At 44.9% G+C, this 14,564-nt stretch overlaps 1 protein-coding gene across 5 annotated transcripts in view; it reads right to left on the bottom strand.

Moving 5' to 3' along the window:
* LOC110485768 (potassium voltage-gated channel subfamily KQT member 5) overlaps positions 1 to 14,564 on the bottom strand; it is a 140,024-nt gene that overhangs the window by 58,371 nt on the left and 67,089 nt on the right. The window lies entirely within an intron of this gene.

Raw genomic sequence — 14,564 nt, 5'->3', positions numbered from 1 at the left:
AGCCTACAACTCTAATGTTGTCTGCTTAGGGCTGGTTTCCTGAACCCAGATTCAGCCTACAACTCTAATGTTGTCTGCTTTAGGGCTGGTTTCCTGAACCCAGATTCAGCCTACAACTCTAAAGTTGTCTGCGTTAGGGCTGGTTTCCTGAACCCAGATTCAGCCTACAACTCTAAAGTTGTCTGCTTTAGGGCTGGTTTCCTGAACCCAGATTCAGCCTACAACTCTAACGTTGTCTGCTTTAGGGCTGGTTTCCTGAACCCAGATTCAGCCTACAACTCTAACGTTGTCTGCTTTAGGGCTGGTTTCCTGAACCCAGATTCAGCCTACAACTCTAACGTTGTCTGCTTTAGGGCTGGTTTCCTGAACCCAGATTCAGCCTACAACTCTAACGTTGTCTGCTTTAGGGCTGGTTTCCTGAACCCAGATTCAGCCTACAACTCTAACGTTGTCTGCTTTAGGGCTGGTTTCCTGAACCCAGATTCAGCCTACAACTCTAACGTTGTCTGCTTTAGGGCTGGTTTTCTGAACCCAGATTCAGCCTACAACTCTAACGTTGTCTGCTTTAGGGCTGGTTTCCTGAACCCAGATTCAGCCTACAACTCTAACGTTGTCTGCTTTAGGGCTGGTTTCCTGAACCCAGATTCAGCCTACAACTCTAACGTTGTCTGCTTTAGGGCTGGTTTCCTGAACCCAGATTCAGCCTACAACTCTAACGTTGTCTGCTTTAGGGCTGGTTTCCTGAACCCAGATTCAGCCTACAACTCTAACGTTGTCTGCTTTAGGGCTGGTTTCCTGAACCCTGATTCAGCCTACAACTCTAACATTGTCTGCTTTAGGGCTGGTTTCCTGAACCCTGATTCAGCCTACTCCAGGACTAACATGTATGCTCAATAGAAGATCATGTCAATTGAAAGCAGGAGTATTAGGTTTAATCTGGCTCTGGGAAATCAGCCATGAAGAGTCTCTCTGTTGTGTTAAGAACTGTGAAAGGAGACATATCAGTAGCTACATCCGTTGCCGCTTCTCCGTTTCGCTTGTATTTTTTTGTGTATTTTTGTCTCACCCCAGCTGTTTGGCAATCTCCAGTGTGTGTGTGTGTGTGTGTGTGTGCGTGTGATGTGCATGTGTGTGTGCGTGTGTGCGCGTGCTTGTCAGTGAAAAATATCATTAGACGAAGCGTGACGCACTGAGTCCATCTGCCATTTTGTTAATTATCATTTTTGTCCCAGTGGGAATTGGGGCAAGAGGGGGGAGAATTGAGTTATACAACGCAAAAGCAAGCTAGAGGCGAGAGGCCAGCTTTCAAAAACAAGGTACAGTTAGACCCCAAAAATGACGTTGCCGTTACCTAGTCACTTCTACTAGACACAAGTATGGTCCTGACCTCAGTTACAATTGATGGCCAGAACACCCTCATTTGTTGAATCTATTGTGACTCACGCGGTCTGTGGCAGCTAACACCCATATTAGGTCTTATCCCATATTAGGTCTTATCCCATATTAGGTCTTATCCCATATTAGGTCTTATCCCATATTAGGTCTTATCTATCATGGAAAGTTCATTGAATTGTATACGCTGGCCTTTCAGATTCAGGTGTATTGGAGAAGAAAGCAATTGAAGGGTGATGCACAGGTAGCCTAGTGGTTAGAGCGTTGGACTAGTAACCGAAAGGTTTGAAGATCGAATTCCTGAGCTGACAAGTTTTTAAAAATCTGTCGTTCTGCCCCTGAACAGGCAGTTAACCCACTGTTCCTACGCCGTCATTGAAAATAAGAATGTGTTCTTAACTGACTTGCCTAGTTAAATAAAGGTCAAATGTAAAAAAATAAATAAAAAAAAAAGCAGGACCTGACCTCAGTTGATCATGTGAAGGACACAATGTGTGTCTGGTAGAGTGTACCAATTAACACCTTGTTTCAAACTCAATTACCAGAGATGCACTACTCCACAGGTATGGGCTGGTTGGCCTATTGGCCAACCAGTGTGAGTGGGTGTACTATACTGTAGGCTTCACAGCTGAGTAGGGTGTGTGTTCATGCTCGGTCGACGCGTGCGTTTGTCTGTCCCTGGCTGCACTCTATGTGGCCAGCGACAGGTGACCTCATAAATCAAACTCAAAATGAAATGGAGGGAAATACTGTGGGAAAGGTACACAGGGATAATAACAATTGAACAATCCAGACAAAAGGGTTTTAGCGTAAGTGTCCTCAATCACTTCAACTGGGGCTAATTTTACTTTGCTAAGGTGCATGTTGCTTTATTACCTCATGGGACTGCTGTCTAGCAGAGGTGGTCTCTTAAGTTCAGCAGGAACAAAGGAAGTGTTTTATTTATTGCCGTTGTCAAGCAGTAAAACGTAAACCCTTTTTATATCCAGTGGCCCAGGAAAACACAATAGGCTTTAATGAACTTCAGAGTTAACTGGGGTGTGGTGACGTCTGAACGCAGGGGAATGTGCAGTGCTTTGAAAATGTGACTCTTCAAGACCAGAAAGACTCACTTAAAGCTGATGAAAGAGATCGGGAGAAAGAGAGCGAGAGAGAGAGCGAGACAGAGAGTGAGAGAGAGAGAGAGAGAGAGAGAGAGAGAGAGAGAGAGAGAGAGAGAGAGACAGACAGAGTGAGAGTGAGAGAGAGAGACACACACTGAGAGTGAGAGAGAGAGAGAGAGAGAGAGAGAGAGAGAGAAACAGACATGAGATGATAGTGATAATATTTTTTGTAAAAGTGTACAGGAAGGTCACTGCCTGTGACCACGATTCCTGCTTAATAAACGTCTGCTGCACTCTGCACGTGAATCTACACCTTTTTCTCACTGAGCATTCATCACAAGCGCGTCCCCCCCCCCACCATTTTGCCATGTGAGCTTGAGGCAATATAATTGTTTGAAACTTGAACGTTTTACTTCACTTCAGATAATGAGGCATGTCTTACCTTGCTTCAAAGTAATCTAGCCAAAATCCATCCTTCGAATACTTGGAGGCAATTATTTTTATAAAGGCTTCCTCATGCCATTAACCAGCATTTCTCTCCTGTTTCATATCAACCTCCTTTCATTGTCCAGAAGCCAAAGGCCTCGGTCATATTAGCTACCCATCCTAGTGGCTGCTATTAGACTCCCCCTCTTTCTAAGTTTTTAATTGAGATTTCATCTCTGTTAAATGAAACCGCTCGCGTTAGGAGCACTGTTCAGAACAGTGTTTTCCCGCCAATTGCATTTTGGGAAATGACATTAGCTGCTCCATTACAGGAGTTGCATGGTCATTAATAGGCTACAGCCTTTTGACTGTAAGACTATTGGCTTGCTACTGTAGCATGTTTCCATTAAGCTCTTAATGAAAACATTTCCTTCCTTGTATGTGTGTATAGTATTTCCTGTTGGTCACCTCATTTTACTGTTTGTTGACCGGTTTGATAAGGTCGGTTAGTCGGCTGCAAAATTTGCATTCAAACATGTGCATTCCTATTAATAAGCTCCCTCAGCAGATGTTCGACTGACATACAGTACATACCGCTACTTCACAACCTCAATGAACTGCACCAGCACACAAAACTAAACCCAGAGGAACAATTCTCCCATTCTGTCCTTTCGGGCTCTTCGGTCTGGCCTGCAACACTGCAGTGAGATGTTGTGTACAAAACAAACAAAAAAACGCGCCTTGTGAAATCCTCACTCCGTTGACCCATCTTCGGTTCATGTACCCAGCTTGTAACAAACAGGGGGTGCACGTTTGACAGGAGCCGTCAGTAAAACCCCCAAAAACGCTGGTTCTGCACAGCAGCTGTGAGACCATCCGTCTCCACGCGGGGAAAAGGAGAGGAGGAGACGTAAGGGAGAAAGGGAGGGAAAAGCTTGGCAGGCGGCAGGGGGGTCGCTGTTATCTGTCAGCACACTCATCTGTTCCAGGCCTTTTAAAGATGTCAGCAGGGGATGGGAGAGAGCGTTGGTTTTAGGGAGGATGATTTCGGTGTACATTATACGCACTCACACACACACACACACACACACACACACACACACACACACAATTAATTCTCTCCCATTACATGTTTTCTCCTGTTCAAAAGGAGGAGAATTATACCATGGATCTCAATTGCAACCTCAACCTCCACTGCAGCAGGCTTTAATATCAAGCTTTAATATCAAACTATTATTATTAAGTAAGAAATAATGAAAAACACATTCCTGTTTATCCCTGGCTATGTTACATCATATGTTGCGAGTGGGGCCAAACTAAAAGTCATACAAGTTAGAAGATTGGCTGTAAGTATGGGAGCTATAGGTAAAGTCCAGTTACCACCCTTGAGCAACTGCAAAACATACCTCCCTCAGTGCTACCTGCATTGCTTTCCTCGACCAATTATCGCCAACAGTCCGTTCGCAACTCAGAAGAGGAGCGCTGCCATTTGTAGACTGTTGGGCAAGTAGTTTCATCCTATTGTCTCAACGACCCTGGCTACTTCAACAAGACGCTAAGGTTCTCAGGACTTCATTCAAAGCTGCATCAAAGAGACTTGGCTTGACAGCCCAGGCGAATGAGGAGTATGTAGACTGAACGCTAGATGGATGGAGAACTAACTCCCGCTTGACAGTGTGGTATTGATCTCAAGCCCTCCTGACATATGATGACAGACCCATGAAAACAGACACACCTGGTTGTTGTTACCTCTAACTCATGGGAAAATATGTGCAGTAGGGTTCTATGGAAATTGCACAATTGTGGTGCGTGTTTATGATTGTATTAGTTTGAGTGAGATTGCTGCTGTCTCTCTGGCAACCAGACGCAACAATACTAAAGTTCTTAAGTTCCCTGCTCAATGCTGTAAGAGATGAGTGGTTGAGAGGGGAGAGGTTTGAGAAGGCCCTCAGACGGTGTCCGTCTGCTAAATGGATTTGACATTTTCGTGGCATCACACGGTAGATCGTTTTTGAACGAGGGAGAGGATTTCAGGTTGACGCAGAGTGTCTCTGGAAGAGAGTTCTCAAGTTGCTGTGTGTAATTTGAGAGAGCATTACCGGTGTCACTCATACAAGCACACAGACCATCGTACTGTACATACAACACACACACTTTAAGTAAGTGACTTTAAGTAAGTGACTATTTTCCCATTTTCGTTCCAAATTGTTGCTAATTCAAGGATGTCTGTTCATCCAGCTCCAGCGGGTATGATTACAGGATTAAAAGGGGAAATATTGACGTGAGTTTCTGAAGATTCACAATACAGAAAATGTCCTATGCTTTTAAAAGAGACACATTTGGGAAAATGTTTTAATAAATTACAGAACACCTTTGGATTTTTGTGCGTCAGAAAAAAGGACAAAAAAAAAAAAAACTGTGGTTAGCAGTTCACAGTAAATATTTTCCATTTAGCAAATTCATATTTATTTTCCTAATAACCTCGTTATTCTAAATGGAGGGCATTATGGGTCAAGGAGATAAAACGCTCATAAATATGGGAGCCGCTTGGGCTGTTTTGTTACAGTTACGATAACAACTCCTCTCTCTCTAAATTATACCAGGGATTAAGCTGCGGCTGTGAGAGACAGCCAAACATAGCCAAATGGAAAGATGATATCAATCTAAGACGCTAAATCTATTCATTTAGTCCGCATCCCAAAAGGCACCCTATTCCTTCTGCAGTGCATTACCGTTGACCAGGGCCCATAGGGCTGAGGTCAAAAGTAGTGCACTGGCCTTTAAGGAATAGAATGCCATTTGGGACTGACCCTAGAAAGCAGTTGGAACTCATGAGAAGTCTTTCTGGTTTAAAAAAGGGGGGGATGAGGAGGAGAGGGGAAAGAGGGATGAGTGCAGTTATTTTCCATCCATTAGTGGACCATTGCATGAGAGATACATGATACAAACATCATTTACTTTCCACATCTTCACTTAATTAAGTAATTACAATATAAACGAGGCAGGCACCGGCCGTTACTTCTCACTCACGGACTCTTCTAGCACTTAGTGTATAACAGAGGTGAATTAGGATCAGGTAGAAAACACATTTTACTCTGGCATTTTTAATTAATTACCCTCAGGCCGGTCTGTTGAATTCTAACAGTGAAGAATTTCGAGTTCTGTGTGTGTCCATTACTCTTTAACAGACAGGAGAAATATCAGGCCTAAAGAGCAAAACAACAACTCTAGGACCTACTGTATTAACAAAGCAGAACGACAATATAATTTATTTTTCTCATGCAGTCACTTTTCACTGCACACCGCTGTCCTATTGAATTCTGACATTGAAAGATTTTGAGAGGAGTGAGAAGGATTTCTACATGAATTCCTACATGAATTCCTACATGAATTCCAATGGAACATTGTCTGCTCTCTCTCAAGTCTGCTCTCTCCACGGCTGCTGTGACGGACATTACCTTGAGTCCTACTTGAAGGCGAATGCAGCAATGCATCGATATGCCAACATGAAAATCACCAATTCAGTAAATATCTTAAAAACAATTACAGGACTTTAAATGGGTCATGTTGGAATAAAAATCTGTTCAAAAGACAAAAACAGGACACGCAAAGAACCAAGGTCTCCTCCTCCACATACTCTATCAGACAGCTCATTTGCATGTACAACACTTCCTCAAATCCAGCCCAGTTTTCTTAGGATCATTCACATCACAAGTAGCAGATGGATTGGGTTTATTAAAGTGGGCTCAGTTTGACCGACAGGGAGTCATTCCTCCACCTGTCACAAACTGAGCGTTTGGGCTGCTGTGGTGGAACGCCACAGGCGTCCGGAATTACCTGGAATATTCCCGTTTAGGTGCTGTTTCAAACCAAATCAAATCAAACGGGTCACACGCGCCGAATATAGCAGGCGTAGACCTTACAGTGAAATGCTTACTTACAGGCCCTTAACCAACAATGCAGTTCAAGAAATAGAGTTAAGAAAACATTTACTAAATAAACTCAAGTAAAAAATAAAACAGAAAGTAACACAAGAAAATGACATGACAATAACGAGGCTCTATACAGGGGATACCGGTATCAAGTCAATGGGCGGGGGTACAGGTTAGTTGAGGTCATTTGTACATGTAGGTAGGGGTAAAGTGACTATGCATAGATAATAAACAGTGAGTAGCAGCAGTGTAAAAACAAAGGGGGGAATAGGCCGGGTGGCCATTTGATGAATTGTTCAGCGGTCTTATGGCTTGGGGGGTAGAAGCTGTTAAGGAGCCTTTTGGACCTAGACTTGTTGCTCCGGTACCGCTTGCCGTGCGGTAGAAAAAAGAACAGCCTATGACTTGGGTGACTGGAGTCTTTGACAATTTGATGGACTTTCCTCTGATACCGCCTATTATATAGGTCCTGGATGGCAGGAAGCTTGGCCACAGTGATGTACTGGGCCATACTCACTACCCTATGTAGCGCCTTAACGGTCAGATGCCGAGCAGTTGCTATACCAAGCGGGGATGCAACCGGTCAGGATGCACTCGATGGTGCAGCTGTAGAACGTTTTGAGGATCTGGGGACCCATGCAAAGATGGTGAAATCCAGGAGACAAAGTCTCTGATGTTCTAAAGAGGTACTATGAATATGGATGGATCAGGAACTAAGACCACCTTGCCAGTTGAAAGCTGATCAAGCAAAGCCTGGTGAACTCCGACCCAATTCATCCAAAAAGTGTGTGGTATTCTATACGTTTCTCTAGGTCACTTTGTGCTGTGATGTCACAGCTGGCCTTGCAGGTAAATCCCTACTTCAATCTTCTTCCTGCAATTCAAGTCCCTGAACTGATTTGCTTATTCATGAACTGTTTTCATTCAGCATATGCTCATGTTCACAGCTATTCCCTTAGTCACAAAGCAGTGGCTAATTGAAGAGTTTGGTCAGGTAAAGGTACTGCCACTGCCTTGCGCCATAAGGTACCTTGATGCCGGCAACAACTGGTCTAGGAGCCGTTTAATTTTTTAAAATCAACACGGTTAGGGTTGGAATTGTCAAAATAATAAACTGACTCTGAATCAGTTTCTAAGCACCCTTGGAGTTGGTAGAGTGAGGGATCAACAACCAAGACATGAAGAGTCGTCGGAAAACAGGAGTCTCAACGAAAACAGGAGCATCTCCTTGGATACGGACAGTCAGCGGCCATCTTTGAAATGACTCAACAAAACATCCCAACAGCCCCATCCATCGATGGCCTAACATGCGTGACTGGTATCAAAGCAGCGGCCTTTGGTCCTCAGAATGACACTGCCCAACCCAATGATGACTAGTGCTGATACTTAAACAGACATTGTACACCACAACAATGGTTTGATTAGTCTAGGAGGGCAGTTTCACAAAACAGTGCAAAATACAAAAGTCAGAGCATTTCACTCGTCGATCAAAATACGAATACTGGACTTGTCATCAAGTCCAGGGACAATGTCAGAGGTATAATAATGCTAAATGGACATTGTTTGAGTGCATTAGTGACTCGGGCCAATATTCCCCCTGGGAAATATCAATCAACTGGCTTTCAATTCAATGTGATTCATCGTAATGGAGTTTAATGTCTATATAAACCAGCCATCAACGGTAATGGAGTCACCATGACTAAATGAGAAACAAACACACACACATACACACACACACACATGCACAGTGGTTTGCGAGATCTGAAAGGTCATCGGAGCGAATAGAAAAGCTCTGTGCCCAGAGTATTTAATGCGGCTAACGCAGAGATAATAGTATCTCAACTAACCTGTTTGGTCTTCTTAATGTAGTGTGTGTGTGTGTGTGTGTGTGTGTGTGTGTTTAAGTGTGTGTGCCTGAAGAAACTCTTTGCTAATGGCAAACGCTATTAACCCCTCTCCATTCCTTCAGCTCCCTCCCTCTCTCATTTTATCTTCCCCCAGCTGTGTTTGAAATGCTGAGTCACACAACAGTGAAGGATTTTGATTGGTCTGAACAATGCTAATTATAGTTAATTACTCTAGGCAATTGACCGCTGTCCCCCTGCCAAGCACATGGATAGAGAGTGTTGACCCGGCCTGCCGAATGTGCTGCTGTGGGGAGGGAGGAGAGGGGGAGAGATGGGGTGAGGGAGAAGAATAAAAATTGTTGACCCATTGAGTGTGCTTATACTGCTGTGGGGGATAGGGGGAGAGGATGAAGGGAAATTAAGATATAGAGAGTAGGGGAGAGACGGGTGAAGGAGTGAGAGAGTGAGTGTTAGAGAGGAGGTGAGGGGGAATAAATGGGGGGAGAGAAGGGGGAGATGGAGAAAGGAGGTAAAGGGTGAGAGGGACAGAGGAGGAGAGGAGTGAAGGGAGAGCAGAGGAGGGGGAAAGAGGAGGAGAGAGAGGAGTCCTTCTGTAAATTAGACTGTCATACAGGAAGGGACAGGGGCGGATGGCCACGGCTTCTATCCCCATCCACCCTAAAAATAAAGTCCTGGGACCAGACAGAGTTCTTCATTGTGCACCCTGGTCCACCTCTAAGCACTTGTGGCCTCTTCTGCTCAGTCAGACTGGTTTTCCTCATCGAAAAACACAACATTTCCCCAAAACTTAGAAGACAAACAAATACATCCTTATCAAAAACAGTTATTGGATGCCCTGAAGGTGAGTTCACGGTGTCTAGCTTAAACACTGGCCTTTGATCTTTTAGCTCTTGTCACATCGCCACCAGGTGAGAGGGGTTATCCGTGACCTATGACCTCGGGCTATGTGGCAGGTGTCTGCGCCCCGGCAGTACATCTGTGCTCTTTTGGCTCCCTCCCTCTCTCTCTCCCGCTAGGCTTGTGAAACTAGGCCCTAATACTCTCCAGTCTGCTACAGTACAGAGAGAGAGAGAGACAATGAGAGCGAGAGAGAGCAAGAGAGAGAGAGAATGAGAGTGAGAGAGAGAGAGAGCGAGAACGAGAGAGAGAGAACAACAGAGAGAAAGAGTTCGCATCTGGAAGCCATCGCCTCAAAATCTCATTATCAAATGACCAGACTGGATACACAGTGCTGCTGCTGTAGGGCTGAGCCTCTCTCTACTCTACTGCGCTCCATTAGCTACACCCCAGTGTTGGGTTGACGAGTTGCTGTTTTCCTTTCTACAACACCTTGTGAGATTATTGCGTTAGTAAAGAAGCCAATGCCTAGCAATAACTCTGTGAATGGTAACCTTGGAGGATGTAGTACTGGTAAGCTATCTTGCACAGTCAGTATACAACTCCCTTGTGTGTCCATCAGGTCTTTACCGTGGCCAGCTACAGTTCATTCTCTGTGTGTCCATCAGGTCTTTACCGTGGCCAGCTAGAGTTCATTCTCTGTGTGTCCATCAGGTCTTTACCGTGACCAGCTACAGTTCATTCTCTGTGTGTCCATCAGGTCTTTACTGTGGCCAGCTACAGTTCATTCTCTGTGTGTCCATCAGGTCTTTACTGTGGCCAGCTACCGTTCATTCTCTGTGTGTCCATCAGGTCTTTACCGTGGCCAGCTACAGTTCATTCTCTGTGTGTCCATCAGGTCTTTACCGTGGCCAGCTACAGTTCATTCTCTGTTTTATTAGGCCTTTATGGTTTTCACAAATCTTTCAAGGTGGGATTTTTCTGGAGTGTGAAACAACATGCTCGGTGGCTGTGGGAATCTGTCAGCGCGGTGAAGAAACAAACCCCTCTGTCAGTATAAGTGCCAGGAGAGCTGTTACTCCACAATGCTCTTTTCTTATTTAGCACGTCACTTGTCAATTTATAACGGGGGCTCTCTGACGATAAACAAAAAGAAGTGTTGACAGCACAGAGCGCTTGGGTTTACCCATCGTCGTTCAGCCGCGGGGGTTACGTTTGACAGCTCGCACTCCAACACGTACCCATAAGCGAAAGAAGACCAGGATAGCGGCACTTGACTGTACTGCTACAGAGGAGAGGCAGATAGGTGAGCCTACTGATTGAATCAAAGTTGTTTCCACATCATTTCAACCCCAAAAATGTGAATCAACGTGGAAAACTGATTGGATTTGCAAAAAGTCCTCAAACAAGGGAATTTCGTATTTTTTTTCACCCAATTTTTTTACTTAAGTCCAATGACATTTTTTGTTGATTTCACGTTGAATTCACCTTATGTTGACAATTCAACCAAATGTAAATAAAAACTAGACGATGAACTGACATCTGTGCTCAGTGGGAGCTTTATTCTCTTGAAGGCCTTTTTGATTGAGTTAAGTTATGTAACAGTGCTTTTGGAATATTTGGTTCAATAATCAAGTCAACTAATTAATACCAATAATTATTAGTATTAATACTTATTTTTGTAGTTTTAGGGAAGTTTTCTTGAACAAAATTAAATATATTTTTTTCAATTTTATTCTTAATATTTCGTTTATGAAAAATGTATGGCTCTGAGGGTCGCCCGTTCAGTGAGGTTGTTCTATCGTTCCACCTCTCTCTCTCTCTCTCTCTCTCTCTCTCTCTCTCTCTCTCTCATTGGACCATATTACTATATAATCTGATATACACTACTATAGTGTCTGTGGATAATGTCTGTGGATCTACAGTAACCATGGATGTCTATGACCAGAAGCTGTTGTGGAATGTCTAGGGATCCCTGTCTGAATAGAGTCCTGGGTGGGAGGATGTCAAAAGTCCCTCTGTGAAGAGCAGTCTGAATAGAGTCCTGGGTGGGAGGATGTCAAAAGTCCCTCTGTGGAGAGCAGTCTGAATAGAGGGCTGGGTGGGAGGATGCCAAAAGTCCCTCTGTGGAGAGCAGTCTGAATAGAGTCCTGGGTGGGAGGATGTCAAAAGTCCCTCTGTGGAGAGCAGTCTGAATAGAGGGCTGGGTGGGAGGATGCCAAAAGTCCCTCTGTGGAGAGCAGTCTGAATAGAGGGCTGGGTGGGAGGATGTCAAAAGTCCCTCTGTGGTGAGAGGTCTGAATAGAGGGCTGGGTGAGAGGATGCCAAAAGTCCCTCTGTGGAGAGCAGTCTGAATAGAGAGCTGGGTGGGAGGATGTCAAAAGTCCCTCTGTGAAGAGCAGTCTGAATAGAGTCCTGGGTGGGAGGATGTCAAAAGTCCCTCTGTGAAGAGCAGTCTGAATAGAGTCCTGGGTGGGAGGATGTCAAAAGTCCCTCTGTGGAGAGCAGTCTGAATAGAGTCCTGGGTGGGAGGATGTCAAAAGTCCCTCTGTGAAGAGCAGTCTGAATAGAGTCCTGGGTGGGAGGATGTCAAAAGTCCCTCTGTGGAGAGCAGTCTGAATAGAGGGCTGGGTGGGAGGATGTCAAAAGTCCCTCTGTGAAGAGCAGTCTGAATAGAGTCCTGGGTGGGAGGATGTCAAAAGTCCCTCTGTGGAGAGCAGTCTGAATAGAGGGCTGGGTGGGAGGATGTCAAAAGTCCCTCTGTGGAGAGCAGTCTGAATAGAGGGCTGGGTGGGAGGATGCCAAAAGTCCCTCTGTGGAGAGCAGTCTGAATAGAGGGCTGGGTGAGAGGATGCCAAAAGTCCCTCTGTGGTGAGAGGTCTGAATAGAGGGCTGGGTGAGAGGATGCCAAAAGTCCCTCTGTGGAGAGCAGTCTGAATAGAGAGCTGGGTGGAAGGATGTCAAAAGTCCCTCTGTGGTGAAAGGTCTGAATAGAGAGCTGGGTGGGAGGATGTCAAAAGTCCCTCTGTGGTGAAAGGTCTGAATAGAGGGCTGGGTGGGAGGATGCCAAAAGTCCCTCTGTGGCGAGAGGTCTGAATAGAGGGCTGGGTGGGAGGATGCCAAAAGTCCCTCTGTGGAGAGCAGTCTGAATAGAGGGCTGGGTGAGAGGATGCCAAAAGTCCCTCTGTGGAGAGCAGTCTGAATAGAGAGCTGGGTGGAAGGATGTCAAAAGTCCCTCTGTGGTGAAAGGTCTGAATAGAGGGCTGGGTGGGAGGATGCCAAAAGTCCCTCTGTGGCGAGAGGTCTGAATAGAGGGCTGGGTGGGAGGATGCCAAAAGTCCCTCTGTGGAGAGCAGTCTGAATAGAGGGCTGGGTGGGAGGATGCCAAAAGTCCCTCTGTGGAGCATCCACATCTGCTACAGTGACTGTCACTTTGTACTTGTTTCTCTTCTTTAGTATTCCATTCATTCTCGTTCTCTCCCTCCCAGGCAAAAGTGTAGGAGGGTCAGGGGGTACATAATGAATACTGCTTTAAAATCGTAACCCCACCAGTCACAATGAGCAAAACATTCTATAAAAACTCAATGTGGAGAGGAACGTGAACGTGAAAGGGAGCCCGAAACAAAGAAAAACAGATAGAAGATGATATGAAATCACTCGTCTAAATCCCGGTAACAACACAGTAGACGGACTTAATTCAGCCTCCAGCTCCGCGCCACAAAGACATCTGTTCCTCATTTCCGTCCACTCACTTGACAGAAGGATGCCCTCCTCTCCTCTTCAGTTCATCTAATACACCCCCCTTTCTTCATCCTTTCCTTCCTTCTGTTTGTTTTTCTCTTTATTGTGTGTTTTTGTGTACGTCTGAGCGTGTGTGTGTGTGTGTGTGTGTGTCTGTGTCCCCTCCCTACCCGCTATTGAAACTCTCTCTGTACGTGTGTGGTCAGTCTATGTCATGGAAAGAGCAGGTTTCTTAACCTTTTATTACACTCAGTGTACATCTAGCTTATATGCCATCGTATATGGACTGTAAGAGGACTTTGGTGATGGTGGGTTTGACTGGATAGTTTATTCAGCAAGATGACAGACGGGGATGTTGTTAGAAAGACTGAATAAGTTACAATATGAGAGTTCATTATTTATGGCAGAGCAGGCTGCCTTATAAATGACCAAAGCTTCATTGAGGTTTCCTAATAAAGAAAAGAGAGAGAGAGAGAGAGAAAGAGAGAGAGAGAAAGAATGCTGAAAAAGCCTTATAAAGTTGGATATTGTACAGTGCAGCAAACAGAGAATTGTACAGGCTGTTAACTGGACACAAGTGCACTTCAGGAAGAGACACAAAGGGAATTGAAACTGTGTGAAGAGTGATTCTGCACATTTGTTTGTGCTCTAAGTAGAAGTAAATGTCATGCACACACAAATTGTCCCTTTGGACAGCGTTGCCAAGGGTGACAGATTGTGCCCTTTGAAACCAAAGACATTAAATAATGCAGCGCTAGCTAAAACCAACCGCGGGTTCCGTTTACGCAAAGTGACACAAAAGCTCTATTCTCTGCGCCCGATGGGAAAGAGTGTGGGAGGGTGAGCAGTGGGAACAACTTTGAGTCTTTCACGACCTGCTTTGTCTCCCCAGTTATAGTGTAGTTGTGTGAGAGACACGTTTGTTAACATAAGGGGAAAAGCTTTCGCTCGCAAGTCACCTGTGTTGACAGTAGGAGACTGGGGAGAAACCCAAGAGTGTGTCCGTATGGCCATACATGGATAATATTGTGTAGCTAAGGTCTCAACCCAACCAACACCTGTCAATGGATGGTCTCTATGTAATGTGCTTCTTTGAGAAATTCTAGCTCAGCAGACACACAGGCCATAGTAGTGGCTTTGGAAAACCTGTCCCCTGACATTTTACATTCACAAAATTCCTGGAACTGGAATGGAGAAGGGAGAAGAAATGAAACAGAAATACATTTTACGTCTCTAAAATGTTGTTGTTTTTATTTATTTGATTC

The sequence above is a fragment of the Oncorhynchus mykiss genome, chromosome 13 (assembly GCF_057628025.1).
Source record: "Oncorhynchus mykiss isolate SJ-2025 chromosome 13, ASM5762802v1, whole genome shotgun sequence".
In the NCBI taxonomy this organism is placed as follows: Eukaryota; Metazoa; Chordata; class Actinopteri; order Salmoniformes; family Salmonidae; genus Oncorhynchus; species Oncorhynchus mykiss.
The sequence above is the reverse complement of the archived record's forward strand: the minus strand, read 5'-3'. Positions and strand labels throughout refer to the sequence as shown.